General features: G+C 36.4%; 1 non-coding gene across 1 annotated transcript; it reads left to right on the top strand.

Annotated features, from left to right (window-relative positions):
* Window positions 1-4,013: 4,013 nt before the first annotated feature.
* On the top strand, window positions 4,014-4,120 carry LOC133827734 (small nucleolar RNA R71). Its single transcript, XR_009890385.1, has one exon. It is a non-coding gene; the product is annotated as a small nucleolar RNA R71 (small nucleolar RNA).
* The last annotated feature ends 17,703 nt before the right edge of the window (window positions 4,121-21,823 follow it).

Below are 21,823 nucleotides of genomic sequence, written 5' to 3'. Positions count from 1 at the left end.
CACGTGGTGAACCAAAACGGGAAAATATATTTTCTTTCAAAAAACGAAGCACAACTTTGTGGTCATTAGTGTGGCATGCAATAGCTTCAACCCATTTAGATACATAATCGACTCCAACAAGAATATAAAGATTACCAAAAGAGTTAGGAAATGGTCCCATAAAATCAATGCCCCAAACATCAAATATGTCAATAATAAGAATAGGATTTAAAGGCATCATGTTTCTTTTAGTTAAACTTCCTAACTTTTGGCAACGTTCACAAGCTTTACAATAAACATATGTATCATGAAAGATAGTAGGCCAATAAAAACCACATTGTAAAACTTTAGCAGCTGTTTTCTTACCACTAAAATGTCCTCCACATGCATGATCATGACAAAAAGATATGATTTTAGACTGATCACAGTTTGGAATGCATCTTCTAATTATTTGATCAGGGCAGTATTTAAACAAGTAAGGATCATCCCAAATAAAGTTTTTCACCTCAGAATAAAATTTAGATTTATCATGCTTAGACCAATGAGATGGTATTTCTTTAGTGACCAAATAATTAACAATATCAGCATACCAAGGTAATGAAGAAATATGCATTAATTGTTCATCAGGAAAAGTTTCAGTGATAGGAGTGGAATCATGTATAGTTTCAACAACTAGTCTAGATAAATGATCAGCAACAACATTTTCAGATCCTTTTTTATCACGTATTTCTAAGTCGAATTCTTGTAAAAGCAGGATCCAACGGATCAAACGAGACTTAGCATCTTTTTTCGATAAGAGATATTTTAATGCAGCATGATCAGAATAGACAATAATTTTAGATCCTAACAAATAAGATCTAAATTTCTCCAATGCAAAAACAACAGCAAGCAATTCTTTTTCGGTTGTGGAATAATTTAATTGAGCATCATTTAAAGTTTTGCTAGCATAGTAAATTACATGAGGTATTTTTTCAAGTCTTTGTCCTAAGACAGCACCTATAGCATAATCAGAAGCATCACACATTATTTCAAAAGGTATTTTCCAATCAGGAGGTCGAATAATGGGTGCAGTAGTCAACAAACTTTTTAATTTTTCAAAGGCAACATGGCAATTATTATCAAAGACAAAAGCATTTTCTTTTCCAAGTAAATGGCATCAAGGCCGAGAAATTTTGCTAAAGTCTTTTATAAATCTTCTATAAAAACCGGCATGACCTAAAAATGATCTAATTTCTTTCACAGTTTTAGGTGGGGGAAGTTTTGAAATAAGATCAACTTTAGCTTTATCAACTTCTATGCCGTCAGATGAGATTACATGACCTAAAACAATTCCTTTTTTAACCATAAAATGACATTTTTCCCAGTTGAGCACAAGGTTTTTCTCTTTGCAACGAATTAAAACAAGTGAAAGATGGTGCAAACATTCATCAAAAGAGGAACCAAACACAGAAAAATCATCCATAAATACTTCAAGAAATCTTTCAACCATGTCAGAAAAAATCGAAATCATACATCTTTGAAAAGTCGCGGGTGCATTACATAATCCAAAAGGCATGCGACGATAGGCAAAAGTCCCAAAAGGGCATGTAAATGTAGTCTTTTCTTGATCTTCTGGGGCAATGGGGATTTGGTTATATCCCGAATACCCATCAAGAAAACAATAATATGCATGGCCAGCTAATCGTTCAAGCATTTGATCAATGAAAGGTAATGGAAAATGGTCTTTTCTAGTAACATTATTCAGCTTTCTATAGTCTATGCACACTCTCCACCCCGTTTGTACTCTAGTAGGGATTAATTCATTTTTTTCATTTTCAACAACCGTAATCCCAGACTTCTTAGGCACAACTTGAACAGGACTAACCCATTGACTATCAGAAATAGGGTAAATGATACCTACGTCTAACAATTTTATGACCTCTTCTCTAACTACTTCTTTCATATTTGGATTTAATCTTCTTTGACATTCCCGAGAGGTTTTAGCATTCTCTTCTAGATGGATTCTATGCATACATATGGATGGGCTAATTCCTTTAATGTCTCCAATGGTCCAACCTATGGCTTCTTTATGTTTTCTAAGGACATCTAACAACTTGTTTTCTTGTTCTTTATCTAAAGCAGAAGCTATGATAACAGGTAAGGTTTCAGATTCTCCTAGAAAAGCATATTTTAAATTTTCTGGCAAAGGTTTAAGGTCTAACTTTGGAGACTCAGAAATTGATTGAAAATGATCTAAGGGTGAAAAAGGTTCAACTTTGGTTTCATTTAAGGGTATAGGCTCTACCAAAGAATTCACATCATCATTAGAGTCATCAACATGCAAGTTCATACCAAAGTATTTTTCACAAAAGTCAAGTAAGTCATTTCCATCATCTTCACATATGCTATCTATCATGTTAACTTCATGTATTTCCTCACACTCAACAGATTTAGCAACATTAAAAACATTCAATTCAACAGTCATATTTCCAAAAGATAATTTCAAAACACCATTACGACAGTTTATGATTGCATTAGATGTAGCTAAGAATGGTCTACCTAAAATGATAGGAATTTGAGCATGCATATTTTCCACAGGTTGAGTATCAAGAACAATGAAGTCAACAGGAAAATAAAATTTATCAACTTTTATCAAAACATCCTCTATAATGCCTCTAGGAATTTTCACAGAACGATCGGCTAATTGAAGAGTTATAGAGGTAGGTTTTAGCTCACCAAGACCAAGTTGCTTATAAACAGAATAAGGCAATAAATTCACACTAGCACCCAAATCAAGTAAAGCTTTGTTAATAAAATGATCACCAATAATGCATGAAATTGTGGGACACCCAGGATCTTTATATTTAACAAGACTCTTATATTGAATAATGGAACTAGCTTGTTCAGTTAAAAACGCCTTTTTAGGAACATTAGTGTTTCTTTTAACAGTACAAAGATCCTTTAAAAATTTAGAGTAGGCAGGAATTTGTTTAATGGCATCTAAGAAAGGGATATTGATACTAACTTGCTTAAAAACTTCTAAGATGTCATTATATTGGCCGCCTTTTTTAATTGGAAGTAATCTTTGTGGGAATGGGGCTTTTGGAATAAAAGGATGGATTGGAGTTTCTTTGTTTGATGAGTCATTGAGATTAGAACTAGAAGGCTGACTCTTTTCTTTTTCTTTTTCGTTTTCAACCTCGGGTATGTAATCGGGTTTGACAATTTTCTTTCCAGACCTAAGAGTTGAAATTGATTTGACTTCTCCATTATGACTAGACTTTCCTATCTCATATTGACCTTTTGGATTAGGGATAGGTTGACTAGGGAATGTTCCTTTCTCTCTATCAGCTAAAGCAGTGGCGAGTTGTCCTACTTGTGTCTCGAGTTTGGTAATTGATTGAGATTGATTTTGTAGGATTTGTTGAGTGGATTGCATAAATTGTTGTAAAGTATCTTCTAAGGAAGGTTTTCTTTGTTGCGGATATGGTTGATTTTGTGGGGCATGAGCTTGGTTTTGTGTGTTGTATTGGTGCCCTTGATTCATTTGGGGTTGGTTTTGTCTCCATGAAAAGTTCGGATGGTTTCTCCAATTTGGATTGTAGGTGGACGAAAATGGGCTATCATTTGGTTTCCCATAAGAATGAAGAGCATTGGCCTCCTCAGAAAAGGCTTCTTGGTAGGAAGGGCATGATTGGGCATTATGGCAAGGACTAGAACATATAGAACAAACATCTTTTCTAGGTTGAATTGGAGAGTTTATAGTTTGGCTTATGGCTAAAGCTTCTACTTTTCTCGCTAATTTGTCTAAGGATGTTCTTAAGTCTAATTCTTCTTTTACTTCATACCTTCCTCCTCTTTTTGGTGAATTAGTTGACCTAGACCTAGGATCAAAATAATTCCATTGTTGTGAATTGACAGATAAATCTTCAAGGGCGTCCCACGCCTCTTGTCCTTGAAATTTTAAAAATTTTCCAGTATGCATAGATTGAATCATTGGACGATTAGAGGGAGTCAAACCATCATAAAAATATTTTACAAGTCTCCATTTTTCAAAACCATGATGAGGACATTTTAATAATAAATCTTTAAATCTTTCCCAACATTCATAAAACTCTTCATTATCTTTTTGAAAAAACTCGGAGATTTCTCTCCTTAGACTATCAGTTTTAGACATAGGAAAAAATTTCAGTAAGAATTTATTATAAAGTTGATCCCATGTAGTTATAGACCCCGTGGGAAGGGAATTTAACCAAGCTTTTGATTTGTCTTTTAATGAAAAAGGGAACAATCTTAGTTTGACCGACTCATCAGAAAAATTTTGAAATTTAAATGTTGAGCAAATTTCTAAGAAATCTTTAACATGCATGTAAGGATCCTCTCTATCTAACCCATAAAAAGATGGCAATAATTGAATGATTGCGGGTTTAAGCTCAAAATGAGTAGCAGAAGTAGTAGGTAAAACAATGCATGAAGGAGCATTAGATGAAATAGGTGCAAAATATTCAAGCAAAGTTTTTTCAGGCACAACAGTTTCATCAACAATATTAGCAATAGGTTCCATGATGCTCAAATTTTTACTAACACTTTCAATTTCAAATAGAGATAAACGTCTTTTTACTAATCGTTTTTTCGAGTTACGTTCCCAATGATGCATACAATTTTCACAAACAAGGCAACAATGATAATCTCAAACAAGCAATTTTCTGATGTGGAAGATCAGTTAAAACCGCAACCACAGAGCATACTTAGAATTTTTAGAGATTTCACAACAATAATTCTTATGGTTTACTTGTCCCCAGGCCTATTTGATTCCACTTACTCGCGCACTACTAACAACTCCCCGAGGTTAATTAGTAGAGGCGGATGGGAATTTTGGTCAAATTTCCTTTAAGCAAGAATTGCTTATGGTGAAAGGACAAGATTTAGGTTTCTCTTTTTTTTTTTCAAGTATTTTTCACAAAATTACGCTAAAATATTAAAGAAGACAAAGAAAAATAAGGCAAAAATTAAATAAGACTAAAAGTTAAGCAAGAGTAGGGAGGCATAGCATGCCATCAACCATAACAAAATTAAGGTAAAAACGAGGAGGCACAAGTGCCATCAACTTAAACATAAGATAGAGGACTAGGAGGCAAAAATTGCCATCAACTAGCTAGGAGGCAAAATTGCCATCAACTAGTAATTTGCGGAATTTAAATAAAATAAAATTACAACAAAATTATAACAAAATTAGGAGGCACAAGTGTCATCGACTATAACAAAATTAAAATGATAGATAGGAGGCACAAGTGCCGTCACTAAAAAAAACAATAAATATAGAAATATAAGTATATATTTTTTTATGGGTGGTAGAACCGTCCCAAATTTTCTTTTTATCTTTTTTTTTAGATTTTATAGATATATATTTTTTAGTTTTTTTTAAGTGTAAAAAAAAATAAAAAATTAAAATAACTAGTAGAAGAATTCACTAACCTTGAGATAAAATCGTTTCTTTTCTCTTGTAACTCCCCGGCAACGGCGCCAAAAACTTGATGGACCCAAAACGGGTATGTTTAAAAATTTATATATCGCAAGCGCACGAATCGTCCATATAGAATAGTGATCGTAAGCAAGGATGTCGAACCCAAAGGAGTTGTCTAAAATCGAAAATGAAACTATTTTAAATCAAAAGTAATAAATTCTAACCTAGTTCCAAAGATTGATAAGTTTCAATATCATGAACATAAAATAAAAGATTGAAAAATAAAGCTCTTTAAGATAATGAAAATAAACCAATAATGAGTTGAAAATAAGTGTTAAAAGAAAAGATTATTAAGATACTAGAATCCACAAAATGTAAGTTTAATAATATTTATTAGTATATTGATTCCCAAGTTTTAGTGATAGTTAAAATAATTTAAACTATCATTTTCCAAAAAAGATTTATAATTTTAGGCACAATTTTCTTATAAAAAGATAGGATTTTTCTTCACTTTTCAAAATTATAATTTCAAAGCATTTAGTGTAAATCAATCTAATGAAATAACAAATAAATCAATGAACATTATTTATAAGGCAAAACATAATATTTTTGTTCTAAGCATGGATGTGTACAATTTAATGACACATCTTACACAAAGAATATTATGTTTATGCACTAATGAAGAACAAAGTGTAAAAATGTTCTAACAATCTAAAATACAAGATATTTAAGATGAAAGAAATATATGAAGAAGAAAAATCCATAGACTTTGTTGTATTACAAGGGAAATCAACATACAACATAAATATTACCTAGTTACAAGTTGCTTCATCATGATCTTAATAATCTTATGAAAAAGATTAGAAGCACATAACTAGAATAGAAATTACAAAATAAAAGACATACATACTTGCAAAATGCTCTTGAAAAACCCAAATGGAAGAGAGAATGGTAGATAGAAAATGAGAGAAAAAGATGGTAACCAAAACATTAAGCACCCCAAAATGGTCTTCAAAACCCTTATTTATAGCCAAAATGAGATTATTAAAATAATCAATTTAAATTAAGTAAATTGATTAAATTAATAATAATATGGTAAATAGGGGTAAATTGTAGGAGTGATGATGATTTTGGGGTAAAAAGTGTGTAGAAAATGGGTAAAAATGTGGCATTTTAGACAAGGGGACAATGAGCACATTTATGGGCTCAAGGGGATTTTGGTACGGCTGGTTGCTGGGTGCTGGCGCAGGAGGCAAATGGCTGGGGACTTGGGCCGTGTGGTTGGTGGCAAGCTCATGGTTTGGGCTTGGCTGAAGGCAAGGAGAGGCCCACGGTTTGGGCTGGGTGCTTTGCTGCATGGGCCTAGGAGTGAAGGCTGATGGAAATTTGAAGGGGCTGGGTGGCTTAGAGCAGGTGGTCTTGGCGTGATGTTTGGAGCATGGCTGGGGCAGCTTGGTGGCTATGCATTGAGGGGCATGTGGAGGTGTGATTGATGAAGGAATGGGAATGGGCTTGCTACTTGGGCCTGGGCAGGTGGGCCTGAATTGCTTGGAAAAATGCCAATTCCCTTTGCTATTCTTCACAAAAATGCCAATTTTTTCATCATTTTCATTGCTTTTCAAGACCATAAATTCCCTACAAAATAAATATAAAATAAATCATAATACAATATTTTCAATTATAAAATAAATCAATTTAATTCTTTGAAAATATTAATTATAACTTAATTATATTTTACATTTAAGTTTAATAATACAACATTTTTTTTACCACTAATAATTCAAATAATTAACTACAACATTTTACAACAAAATAATTATAAAAACACACAAAAGCATATAAAATTATGATAAGACTAATAAATTCAAAATTACTCAAAAACTTAATAAATTATTTAAAAACTCAAGAATTAAGCAACAATTAGCACATAAAAGATGGTAAAATAACTGTATTTTGTAGAGTTATCACGGTGCTTGGAGTGATGAGCACCTGAAGGCCGATGCCTTCCTCCCATTGGACCAATATTTCGTAGATTTTCTTAACTACATTAAATTGGCTCCATTTCAGCTCCCCCCCAGAATCTTACAAGCTTTTGTCAGGATTAAAATATTTGTTTTTGAGGCATGAGTGGAAGGTCCCCACTCTAGTAGACATTATACTTCTTCTGCCTCAAAGCCAGTCCTAACTAGAAAGGGCGAGGTGACTGATTTTATTACCTCACTCGGTTTCCAAACTCTACCTCCATCATTGACCTTCCCAGCCACCCAAATGACTATAAAAATTTATTCTTTATGTCAAATGGGTTCAAGAACTGTGATCATCGATACTTCAACAGTCCTCATAAGTCTTCTATCTTTGTGAATTTAGTACGTGAACTTTTATCACTTTCATTGTAAAAAAAAATTTATACGTTCTGACTGAGTTTGCTCCATGTGTAGCTATATTCGCAAGGACAGGAAGATCTGTGACCCTCGTGGGTCAGTACGAGACTTTGTCTAGTCTTCCTCCCGGGGAAAAAGACTATTGCCAGATCATGAATGACGCCACCATGGCGACCTGCAAATTGATCAGCAAGGGTCAGACATTAGCTTTGAGGACACTTCCCATCTTCGCCAAGCTCCCCATTTCCCAAGAGGCCTTGCCAGCCAATGAGGACGCCGAGGAGGAAAAAATTGTGGCACTGCTTGTGTGAAAAAGGCGAGCTCCTGAAGATAATCAGGGGCCCGATCCTGGGTGAGCTGCGTCCGATGCTGTAATATCCAAATAGCCAAGTTATTTAATTGTTTGATATGACATGTTCATTAATAGTGTTAATTTAAAATAATACCTACAGTTGTGGTATTATTTTAGTTAATTTTAGAAAAGTGAGATGATTTGTAGAGTCCTAGAATGTTTACTTAGTGAGCTAGATAGTAGTAGTTGTAGTATTTTACATTTCATGGATTTTGGTTCAAACTGGGACTTAGTTGGAAACTCCTAGCAATAGTTATGGATTTTATAAGTTTAAACTATAGATAAAGAATATTAATTACAATATAAGGTTTGATTAATATTGCTGGTCTTAAATATATTTCTTATTATAACCTAAGGTTTAGATGGAGCCAATAGGAATATGACACTTGTCATAAGCATGATTATTATTTTAATGATAAAATAAGGAAATATAAGACTATGTCTTCACCAGAAACTATTAGGGTCGTAGTTTGACTCAGTCAAATTAGTTATCCAACCTTAATTATGCTGAAAAAGTGCAATTACGTGTTTAAAATATTCACGTATGCCGATATATCGCAGATAGGAGCCGATATATCGCCTGACGAAGAATACGGAAAAAACACATTGACGTTTCACGATCGTACGAATGGAGACTTGGGACTAGGGGAAAGCATATATCGCCACATAGGGGCGATATATCTCCTATATTAGATATTTTATTTTATTTTTTTGTTTTTAATTTTTTAAAATAACTTTGACTCCTTAGACCTACCTCTGATAGTTTTGACCAAGTCTTCAGCCTCTGATTGACAAATATTCAAATATCTTCAATTAAATTCATTATTATTATTCAAAGCCAGAAAGAAGATTTTTATTCCTAGAACTCTATAAATAGGACTTAGAACCCAACCCTTCCACTTACTCTTCAGCTGTGATCAGAATCCAAGGTGCTAGTGAGACCATAAGAGTGATAAACACTTGGGTTGGGAAAAAGCTTTGCCATTCATAAGCTTTATCAAACACTTGGGAAGTGAGGATTAGATTATATCGGCATTGGAGTTATACCAATCCATAAGGTCAACTAAGGTACCCTTATTCTTAAGTTCAATTATGTTTGATTCCTTAGTTTCTTTAGTTTTCATTCAGGTTCTAACTTTTGTTATGGTTTTGTGGTTAGGTTTTTAAGTTCTTTGAACTTATGGTGTCTTTTTGGTAAGTTTCCTCTTGGTGGTTTAGTTCTATTCCTTTCATCTATTTCCTTTAGAAATACTCACCATTTTTATTGCTTGTTTTAGGAGTGTTCCAAGTCCATCATTTGTTCTCAATTATCCCGTTGTTGGTAAGGAAAATAAGATAGTTTATTATTACGATCTTGTTTATGTAATGTATGATATAGTTTATGTTTGTATGACCTAACTTTCAGGTACAATAAAGGGGTAAGTGTGTGTGGACCTAAGGTGTCCAATGATGTATGACGGACTATGTCCGATAGGCTCGGTTGCCAAAACTTTATGACGGACCTATGTCCGGTGTATGACAGACTTTTGTCCGGGCTTAATTGCCACCCCTGTATAAACACTTATCTTTTTATTATATCTAACTTGTTACTCTAGTTATGATTATGATATATGCTCTATAGTTATGATTTATGATCTATGACTTATGACATATGACTTATGACTTCGAGTATGATTTATGGCTTAGATTATGATTTAGAATTATGACTTAAGTTATGATATGATCTAGAGGTTTGTGTTTGCATGACTCTTGTGAATTATGTTATGTTTGATTATATGATGTTTTTATTTCAGGAAATTACGCATAGAATGGCCGGTGGCGAATTGGACCTAAGAGCTTTGTGATGTATTCGTTGGGGACCATATAGTCGAGCAAGATCAAGCGGGCCAAATTATTTATTTATTTTTTTTACGTTTATTTTAAAGTTCTATTTAGATGTTGCTCATTTTTATGTTAAAGACAAGTATTTTATTTTTATAAAACCATGGATCCATGTATTTTATTTTTTTAAAGTTTTTATTAAATAAAAGTGTAACAACCCAAATTTACTAATATGGCTTAAGGGCCTTGATTAGTGTGTCAGGAGGGCATAATTTGATTATATGTGGTTTAATGATTTAAAAGCATGTTATATGACTATTTGAATATTTGTGATGCATAACTATGTGTATTAGTATGCATGTAGGCCCTGATTAGTTTAGAAGGGCATAATCGTAATTTTGGCCAGTTGAGGGCATAACTGTATATATATGTGATAAATTGTCGAGACCACATTATTATGTGGATATATTTGTAATCTGTGACTCGAGACGATCCCAGTGAGCAGTTTAGCGAAAAAGTCACAGCAGGGATTTATACTCAGCTCGGGGCGAGCTTGGGGGTATTTATGGGAATTTAGAGAATATATTGGGGTCAATTTTGACATTGAGGAATATAGTTGGTAATTAGTTAGGTGTCAGGAAGTAAGTGGTAAATATTAGAGACACTCGTGGAATTAGCGGGAATTGGGTGAAATGACCAAATGCCTCTAGGTGAATTAGAAGGCTTAGGAATTATGGGAGGGTATTGTGCTCATTTGGCTTATAAAGGATAAATGTTATTAGGCTTTATACTTAGTGGATTGTGTAGAAAGGGCTGGAATTCTGAAGGAAAGAAAAGAAAGAAGAGAAGGAAAAAGGGAAATCGGAAGTCTATTTTTCTCTCTCTCGGTTTAAGTTTTTCTTCACCATTTCTTGAAGTCTTTTGGGGCAGAAACTCAGGTAGATTCAGAGCAGAAACTTGGGGCTTGGGCTCTTGGTCTGGTTTGAGGAGTTGGCTGGGGATATTCATCTTTTGAGGTAAGGTTCAAGGTAGTTTTCAGTTTCTAGTTTTTGGTATTGTCATGGATTTTGAGCTGAGTTATGATGGGGAATTCTAGGGAAATTGAAGCTGAGTTTAGAGGAGGTGAAGGCCAAGCTAGTGGGGAGGATAACCCAGGCTAAGCTCACCCAGCAAAGGTAAGGAATTCTAGTTCAAGTTCTGTGGTTTTAGTTGTTGTTTTTGTTGAGTTTCTGAGCTTTAGGTCCAGCTATGGTGAGTTCTTTGATCAGGGGTGCATGTGATTGAGTTATGTATGGTTGGGATATTTGGGATCAGTGGAGGATGTTGGTAGGCTTGTTTTTATGTTTGGTTGAAGTTTGGAAGAGTTTTGGTAAGGTTTGGCTCGGGGAAAATTGAAGGAGGAAAATGCAGGGTTTGTTGTGTTGTGACTAGCGCTACAACGCTAGTCATTGGGCGCTGTAGCGCTAGGGTGAGTGGTCTGGCGTGCCTTAGGCTCTGTTTGTAGCGTTGTAGCACTACCCTGCTTTTAGAAATGGGTTGTTGGGTTATTTTCAAGGGTTTTTGCCCGGGGGTTCGGGTTTTGATTCCACCACCCCGTTTGGTGGAATTTGGGTTTCCCGAGGGCTCGGGATTGGTCCCGAGGCTAGGTTTTTGACTTGAGGTTTGGTGATGATTTTTATCTATGGTTGTGACTAGGTGTGCGCTAGGGCTCGAGAGGGATTGTGCTTGAGGATCAAATCGAACAAAGCTAGCAAATCTAAAGGTAAGAAAACTGCACCCAATTACGTGTTTGTGATGGGACTAAGAGCTCCCTATATCTGTATGATGTCATAGATGGTATTATGACATGGGACATGTGATAAATGACCTAAGGGTGCTGTAAATAATACTAGCGCACAGGGTGCGGCTCGGCCACTGGTACCGAGGACAGCTTAATATTCACTGAGCTCGGGTTAAGCGGGCCGGAGTCAGTGGGATAAATAGAGGGTGAGGCCTAAGGGTGTTAACCTTACTTATCATATGTGAATTGATTATTGATATGAAATAATATGCTTGGTATGCTAAATACTTGATTAACGTTAATGCTTAAACTGTTGAGTACATGCTTATGCGGTATGAGTTATCTGATTGTCTATTGAGTGATTGTGCTCTGTTATTGTGTTTTCTTGTTGGGCCTTGGCTCATGGGTGCTACGTGGTGCAGGTAAAGGAAAAGGCAAGTTGGACCAATCCTGAGATGGAGAATTGCAGGGATGAATGTACATAGTCAGCTGTTCGGCCGCCACGGCCGAGGAGTGGAACAGGACGGGATATGCTTAACTGTCTATTTTGCCTTAGAATGGCTAATCATTGTATTTAAATCTTGAATCTTTTGTAAACAGTATTTAACTTATTACTTTTGGGATCCCATGTAAAAAGAAAATTGTTTATTTATAAGAAATACAGCTTTTCAGACCAAAATCTTTTAACCCTAGTTCAACTATAGTTACACTAACACTTTTTGAATTAAATGACTTGATTAGTGGTTCTTGCACCTTTATAAACACGCAGTGTATCAGTCCTGGTTCTCCAGGGCATTACAAAAGAGCAATATTTACGATTATGACCCAACGCTGTACTCTCGGTAATCTATGAAAAATTAGGGCGTTACAGGTGGTATCAGAGCCCACGGCTATATTGGTCTTGAATGTTCCCATGAAATACACACAATAGCTACAAAGGACCTACTCATTACCAAGTAAGTATATACATTGTTTTCAAAATATGTTTGTAATGTTTTTCTTGTGTTATTTTTTCAAAAATTAGCCCAATGGACAAAGGTTAAAGCTATAAGAAGGATACCAACCCTGAGTAAGATAAATGATCCGATGTGAAGGATTAGACACATATAAGAACACATCGTTAAAATTTATTATATGCTTGTTTGGAATATTTTCACTAGTTGTTTTTTGTTAAAAAAAAAAACATGTTATTTGCTTTTGTTATTATTTCATTGTTTAGTAAGTGTTAAGACAATTTTGGATTCAATTGATAGTGTAAAGTTTAAATTCCTCTCTTATGGGTTAGCCCATTTGTGAAGGCCCATTTGCTTTGCATTATTAGATTGGATCTAATCAAATGAATAACAATTAATAAAGCAAGGGTTCAAATTCCTGTCTTTTGGGTCCAAGTAGAAGTTAGGGGGCCTTAGTAGTGGGTATGATATACTGAACCCAGCCCTCCTCCATGGAAGATTCAATTATTAAGGCCCATTTACCCGAGTTGGACTTAACTGTAATAGGGTAGTTTTTATAGATAGATGGACCTAATAGACAGTTGTGCAATAGGCTAAGTTGTACCTTCTTTTGTTTTGTTTGTCTAAGTTTTTCAATTCTTTTCTCTTTTGGGGAAACAGAGAAAACACATGGAGCAGGAACCAAGAAGATCCGAAAGACTAAATGGCCAAGGTAGAGGCCAAGGCAGGGGCCAAGGCCGAGGCCGAGGAAGGGGGTGACGAAGAAGAGTAGCGGCCACCCCTTTATATGAAGAATTTCCAGCAGCCCCATGAGTGCTAGAAGAATCCAATGTGATGGAAGAACCAGCAGCTGCTACTGCTCGAGAAAATTTGGAAAGAGAAAATGCCCATCTTATGGCAGAATTAAGGAGAAGGGAAGAAGAGTTCCAAATAAACTCAGAGCAACAACAAGTCATTCCTCCAGCGCAATTTTTATAGTTGGGAGAACCTCGCTACGAGGCAGTATATGAACGCTTTAGAAAGCAGGAACCCCCGAACTTCGATGGCGGGTCGGACCCGATAGAAGCAGAAGAGTGGCTTCGATCGGTGGAGTCCATATTAGAACACATGCGGCTGGGAAACGATGATCGAGTCTCATGCGCTTCAAGTTTGCTAAAGAAAGACGCTCGCATCTGGTGGGATATAGTGAAACAGACTAAAGATGTGAGCATTATGACATGGGATGAGTTTATCCAAGTCTTCAACAAGAAGTATTACAGTCCTGCGATTCTAGCCGCAAGGGTGGATGAATTTGTCGCGCTTACTCAAGGGAATTCATCTGTAACAGATTATGCCAGAAAGTTTGATGGGCTAGTTAAGTTCGCGACAGACATGGTATCCACTGAGACGCTAAGAATTCAAAGATTCGTGAAGGCACTGAAACCTATGATAGCCTGTGACGTAAAGTTGATTCGGGGAATAACCACTTATGCAGAAACATTAGAGGTAGCCTTAGAAGCTGAGTAGGCTGAAGAAAGAATCTAGAAAGAAGGTGCGTCCAGAAGGGATGCCAAAAAGAATAAAAACGATCAGAATGACCACAAATGGAAACATAACGGTGGTCAAAATCAAAAACCTGACAAGAAGAATAAGACTGCATCAGGAGGTAATGGGAATAAAAAGCCCTACGTAGAATATCCCTAGTGCCCTATCTGCAAGAGGAAGCATTCAGGAGAATGCTGATATAAGACGAAAGGCTGTTTCAACTACGGAGAAGAAGGACACATTAAAAAGGATTGCCCAAAGTTGAAGGATCAAAAGAAAGATGACAAGCTCGTGCCAGCCAGAGTTTTTGCTCTTACTAGAGGTGAAGCAGAATCTAGTAATACTGTGGTAACAGGTCAGGTCACTATCTCTGGTAAATTAAGCAATGTGTTATTCGATTCAGGAGCTACGCATTCTTTTGTTTCTATGAATATGATTGATAGCTTAGATAGACCATGCAAACTTTTTAGAGATAAGTTTGTCACGGAGTTACCCTCTGGGGAAAGAATGCTATCTAGTAGAGGGGTGCGTAGTGTTGTAGTTAGAATTGAAGGAAAAGAATTACCGGTAGATTTTATCGAGTTAGACCTTAAGGATTATGATGTAATTTTAAGCATGGATTGGTTAGCAAAACATGGGGCAACAATAGACTGTAAGGGTAAGACAGTCAACTTTCCACTAGAAGGCGGAGAGCAGTTCACTTTCAAAGAAAAGTTTCTCCAACTCACATACCGATAGTCTCAACTCTCAAAGCGCAACGGTTAATCAATAGCGGTTTCCAAGAGTTTCTAGCTAGTGTGGTGGACAAGTCACGAGAGACGTAGCTTGAACCAAAGCATGAAGCTATTGTATGTGAATTTCCCAAGGTATTTTCAGAAGATCTACTGGGATTACCTCCGAGTAGGGAAATCGAGTTTGAAATAGAATTGGCACCAGAGATGGCACCAATCTCGAAAGCTCCATATAGAATGGCGCCTACTTAGCTAAAGGAGTTAAAGATAAAACTACAGGAGCAATTAGACAAGGGTTTCATCCGCTCGAGCTATTCGCCTTGGGGAGCACCAGTGCTTTTTGTCAAAAAGAAGGACGGGAGTATGAGGATGTGCATCGACTATCGAGAACTTAATAAAGTGACGATCAAGAACAAATACCCTTTACCTCAAATAGACGATCTTTTTGATCAACTACAAGGATCTATAGTATTCTCGAAGATAGATTTGAGGTCGGGGTATCATCAACTAAGAGTATGAGAAGAAGATATCCCAAAGACGACTTTTCAGACTAGATATGGACACTACGAATTTCTGGTAATGACTTTTGGATTAACAAATGCACCAGCAGCGTTCATGGATCTTATGAACCGAGTATTTAAGGACTACTTGGATAAGTTCGTTGTTGTGTTTATAGATGACATATTGATCTACTCAAAGACGAAAGCTAAGCATAAGGAGCACTTACGACTGATGTTGGGACAACTCAAAGGTCATCAATTATATGTTATGTTTAAGAAATGCGAATTCTGGTTAGAGAAGGTGGCATTTCTACGACACATTGTGTCTAAAGATGGCGTGGAAGTAGATCCAGCCAAGATCGAAGCAGTGAAGGACTGGCCCAAACCTAAGAATGCAACGGAGGTGAGAAGTTTTCTGGGATTGGCAGGATACTATAGACGATTTGTTGAAGGGTTCTCCAAAATAGCTACACCCTTAACAAATTTGACGAGGAAGCAACAGAAATTTGAATGGACGGAGAAATGCGAAGAAAGCTTCCAGACGTTAAAGGATATGCTCATAACAGCCCCAGTTCTGTGCGTTCCAAATGATAAGGGCAAGTTTGTAGTGTATTACGATGCATTAAAGCAGGGACTTGGATGCATTTTGATGCAAGATGAAAGAGTGGTCGCCTATGCCTCGAGATAGCTTAAGGAGTATGAACAGCGGTATCTGACTCATGACTTAGAATTAGCAGCGGTGATTTTCACTCTAAAGATTTGGAGGCACTATCTGTACGGAGAAAAGTGTGAAATCTATACAAATCACAAAAGTCTAAAGTACTTCTTTACGCAGAAGGAGCTTAATATGGGGCAACGAAGGTGGCTGGAGTTAGTAAAAGACTATGATTGTGGGATCTTGTATCATCTGGGAAAAGCTAACGTCGTGGCAGACGCACTTAGTAGGTGAAGTTACGGAAGCTTGTCAACACTTAAGGGGATAGCTCAACACTTACAAGATGATATTAAGAGGTCCGGAATAGAGCTAATAACAGGACAACTAGCTGACCTCGCAATCAAGTCAACTCTAATGGAGGAAATAAAGGAGAAACAACAAGAAGACGAGTTTCTTCTTAAGATGAAGGCAGCAATACAAAGCTTAGAGAATGCCGACTTCTCCTTGACAAAAGAAGGCATGCTATGATATAGAAACCGAGTATGGGTGCTACAAAGGGGAGGATTAAGAGAAAGTATTATGAAGGAAATGCACACTACTCTGTATTCACTTCACTCGGGATCGACAAAGATATACAATGATGTCAAGACAATGTACTGGTTGCTGGGGATGAAGAAAGACATAGCAGAATTTATAGCGAAATGTCGTTCATGTCAACAAGTTCAAGCTGAACATCAAAGGCCCGCTGGAACTTTGCAACCATTAGAGATTCCCGAATGGAAATGGGAAGATATAGCGATGGACTTCGTGATGGGTTAACCAAGGACCACCAAGCAGAATGACTCTGTTTGGGTGATAGTAGATAGACTAACAAAATCTGCTCACTTCTTACCAATAAGAACAGTTTATAATGCTGAGCAGTACGTAGAGTTTTACGTGGGGGAGATAGTGAGACTACATGGAGTTCCAAAGACGATAGTCTTTGATAGAGGATCGGTTTTCACATCAAAGTTCTGGGAAGGTTTACATCGTGCGATGGGCACTAAGTTAAAACTAAGTTTGGTATTTCACCCTCAAACTGATGGTCAGCCAGAACAAACCATACAAATATTAGAAGATATGCTGAGAGCGTGTGCTTTAGACTTCTCAAGATCATGGAGCAAGTATCTTCCATTAATAGAATTCTCTTACAACAATAGTTATCTAGCGACGATAGGCATGGCGCCTTATGAGATGCTATATGGATGGAAGTGCCGATCACCACTTCATTGGGATGAGGTTGGTGAAAGATGTTACATAGGCCCTGAGGCTGTAAGAGAAGCAAAAGAGGCAGTAGAAAAGATAAGACAACGAATGGTTGCCGCTCAAAGTCGCTAGAAAAGCTATGTCGATGCGAAGAGACAAAATGTTGAGTTTTCAGTTGGCGACCAAGTATTTCTCAAAATTTATCCGATGAAGGGGATTATGCGTTTTGGAAAGAATGGAAAGTTAAGCCCGAGTTTTATAGGTCCTTTTGAGATATTGGACAAAGTAGGGCATGTAGCAAACCGGTTGGCTTTACCGCCATCATTAGTTGAAACACATAATGATTTTCATGTATCAATGTTGAGAAAATATATATCAGATCCATCCCATGTGCTCGATTACAATGCTCTAGAATTAAAACAAGATTTCAGTTATGAAGAACGGCCAGTACGCATTCTAGAGCAGGGAACTAAGGAGTTAAGGTCCAAAAGTATCCCGATAGTTAAAATCTTGTGGAGCAATAGCACCGAAAGAGAGGCAACGTGGGAATTGGAGGCAGATATGAGGGACCATTATCCTGAGATATTTGGTGAGTAAAATTTCGAGGATGAAATTTCTTTAAGGAGGGAAGATTTGTAATATCCAAATGGCCCAGTTATTTAATTGTTTTCTATGACATGTTCATTAATAGTGTTAATTTAAAATAATATTTTTAGTTGTGGTATTATTTTAATTAATTTTAGAAAAGAGAGATGATTTGTAGAGTCCTAGAATGTTTACGTAGTTAGCTAGATAGTAGTAGTTGTAGTATTTTAGATTTCGTGGATTTTGGTTAAAATCGGGACTTAGTTGGAAACTCCTAGCAATAGTTATGGATTTTATAAGTTTAACCCATAGTTTAAGAATATTAATTATAATATAAGGTTTGTTTAATATTGTTGGTCTTAAATATATTTCTTATTATAACCTAAGGTTTAGATGGAGCCAATAGGAATATGACACTTGTCATAAGCATGATTATTAAGGAATTATTATTTTAATGATAAAATAAGGAAAAATAAGACTATGTCTTCACCAGAAACTGTTAGGGTCGTAGTTTGACTCAGTCAAAGTAGTTATCCAACCTTAATTATGCTGAAAAAGTGCAATTACGTGTTTAAAATATTCACGTATGCCGATATATCGCAGATAGGAGCCGATATATCGCCTGACGAAGAATACGGAAAAAACACATTGACGTTGCACGATCGTACGAATGGAGACTTGGGACTAGGGGACAGCATATATCGCCACATAGGGGCGATATATCTCCTATATTAGATTTTTTTTTTTAAATTTCAAAATAACTTTGACTCCTTAGACCTACCTCTGATAGTTTTGACCGAGTCTTTAGCCTCTAATTGACGAATATTCAAATATCTTCAATTAAATTCATTATTTTTATTCAGAGCCAAAAAGAAGATTTGTATTCCTAGAACTCTATAAATAGGACTTAGAACCCAACCCTTCCACTTACTCTTCAGCTGTGATCAGACTCCAAGGTGCTAGTGAGACCATAAGAGTGATAAACACTTGGGTTTGGAAAAAATCTTTGCATTCTTAAGCTTTATCAAACACTTTGGAAGTGAGGATTAGAGTATTTAAGTATTGGAGTTAGACCAATCCATAAGGTCAACTAAGGTACCCTTATTCTTAAGTTCAATTCTGTTTGATTCCTTAGTTTCTTTAGTTTTCATTCAGGAATCTACTTTTGTTATGGTTTTGTGGTTAGGTTTTTAAGTTCTTTGAACTTAAGGTGTCTTTTCTGTAAGTTTCCTCTTGGTGGTTTAGTTCTATTCCTTTCATCTCTTTTCTTAAGAAATACTCACCATTTTTATTGCTTGTTTTAGGAGTGTTCCAAGTCCCACATTTGTTCTCAATTATCCCAGTGTTGGTAAGGAAAATTAGATAGTTTAGTATTACGATCTTGTTTATGTAATGTATGATATAGTTTATGTTTGTATGACCTAACTTTCAGGTACAATAAAGGGGTAAGTGTGTGTGGACCTAAGGTGTCCAATGATGTATGACGGACTATGTCCGATAGGCTCGGTTGCCAAAACTTTATGACAGACCTATGTCTGGTGTATGACAGACTTTTGTCCGGGGCTTAATTGTGACCCCTGTATAAACAATTATTTTTTTATTATATCTGACTTGTTATTCTAGTTATGATTATGATTTATGATCTATAGTTATCATTTATGATCTATGACTTATGACCTATGACTTATGACTTAGAGTATGATTTATGATTTATGGCTTAGATTATGATTTAGAATTATGACTTAAGTTATGATATGATCTAGAGGTTTGTGTTTGCATGACTCTTGTGAATTATGTTATGTTTGATTATATGACTAACTCTTGTTTGTATTTTCCTTACTCGGCTTAGAAGCCCACTCCTTATGATGTTATTATTTCTGGAAATTAAGGATAGAAAGGCCGGTGGCAAGTGGGACCTAAAAGCTTCGTGATGTATTCATTGGGGACCATATAGTCAAGCAAGATCAAGCGGGCCAAAATATTTATTTATTTATTTTAAGTTTAGTTTAATGTTTTATTTAATTGTTGCTCATTTTTATGTTAAAGAAACATATTTTATTTTTATAAAACCAAGGATCCATGTATTTTTTTTTATGGCCAAGGTAACCCATACCCCTTCAGAGAGTTAGACTGGGTTGCTGCCAGCTATAGGCTAATCCATTTTAACCCTAACCAGCTCGTTACTCGTCACCCTACTGATCCAGACCTAAACATAACCCTCCTCCGATGCGTGGATCATTTGGTGGTATGCTATGATCATAGTTATCCCAAAGGCGTCAACACAATGCACTTTAGATCCACCATCTTTGAGGAGTATGGGACAAACCATAGGACCTGACCTTCCCTCCTCCAGGGCACCTTTGCTCCTAGTTTTAGGCATTACGTAGATGAGTCCAGCCCCGAGGAAGGACTTGATCCCCCTAGGATCGAGGAGATCATAGCTTTAGGTTCTCCCTCCCCTCTGTTTATCCCAGAGTTGGAGGTTATGCCTAGCCCGGTCAATACACCCGAGCTGGTCGTAATAGATTCCTCTCCTAGCCCGGAGGGTAGGATACTTGTTCTTTTTTCTTGCATTTAAAATATCTTTGAAGCATTACTCATGTGTACTGAATCCTCTGTTCGCTCCTTTTTTTAGGTGAAGAGATGGAGTTGCCGGGAGCTCTAGATTTAAGGGGTGCCTATAAGGTCGAAGGGTCTAGATCTGGTCCTGTGGTAAAAAGGCCCAGGGTGGCAAAGAAAACCACCCCTAAGACGGGGGGTATCACAAAGTCCCATCCCAAGGGTAAAGGTGCTACCACTGCTCGAGAGCAGCCATCAATGGAGCTCCCCTCAGCTCCGGTAACAACGGTTACCATTTAGCAAGTTCCTCTTCCTCCTCCTCGACACATGCCTTCCTCACATCCTAAAGTGATTCAAACTGAGTGTAACGTCCTGCATTTTCGGGTACCTTTAAACGACTCGGGTCGGGATTTTTTCCCCCGGGTTAAGAATATTATTTTAAATAATATTATATTTTGTTTGTAAGTATTCCATGAGTTATTGCTAGCCAAAATATGAATTTTGTGATTTTAAAAGTCAAGATAAGACTTTCGGTCCTGGACCGACACAAAAACCCTGATCGGGTAAAAATCTCGGAAAATAAAACGAAAAATCATGGCAATTATATTTTGGGAATAAAATACATTCATAAAAGTAAAAGTTTGGTAAAAAATAATAAACCTAAAAGAAAATGGAAATTTTAGGGCATTTTGTGTTAAATGCCTAATTCTACCGAAATGGGGAATTTTATTCCATGAATGGACCTTAGGTTAAATTTTATTATGTGATTAATTAAATTAAATGTGAGAGACATTTAATTTAATTAATTAATGTTAATTTTGGTGATTAAAACTTAATAAGAGTGAAAAATGTGTCAAAAGCCAATTTGGACTTTTCTTCTTATGAAACCTTTTTTAACCTTTATTAAAAAAAAATATGAAATGATTATATATAGCAAGGGTTGGCCGGCCATGTGGTGTTTTAGGTGGTGTGAACCCAACTTAATAAAGACAAATCTCATTTTAACTAAGTCAAGTCAAGTGGGCAAGTGGGAGGAAAACACTTGAGTGTTTTTGAGATAAATTAGATAGTATATAACTCTTCCATCCCTCCCCAACCGACCACACCACCCTCTCTCATTCACTCATCTGATTTTTTAAGACCATTCAAAGTGTTCTCTCAATATTCAACCTCAAGAACACCAAGGAAAACTTGGAGGCTAAGTCTTGGTCTAGGAAGTATTTTCCTTAAGGTAAACCTTCACTAATCTAGGCTTTTGTAAAGTTTTAAGCTTAGAGTTTCAAATAGATAATTAACTATGTTGTTGGGGGAAGTT

The sequence above is a fragment of the Humulus lupulus genome, chromosome 3 (assembly GCF_963169125.1).
Source record: "Humulus lupulus chromosome 3, drHumLupu1.1, whole genome shotgun sequence".
In the NCBI taxonomy this organism is placed as follows: Eukaryota; Viridiplantae; Streptophyta; class Magnoliopsida; order Rosales; family Cannabaceae; genus Humulus; species Humulus lupulus.
Note: the sequence above shows the minus strand (reverse complement) of the source record. Positions and strands in the feature narration are given on the sequence as shown.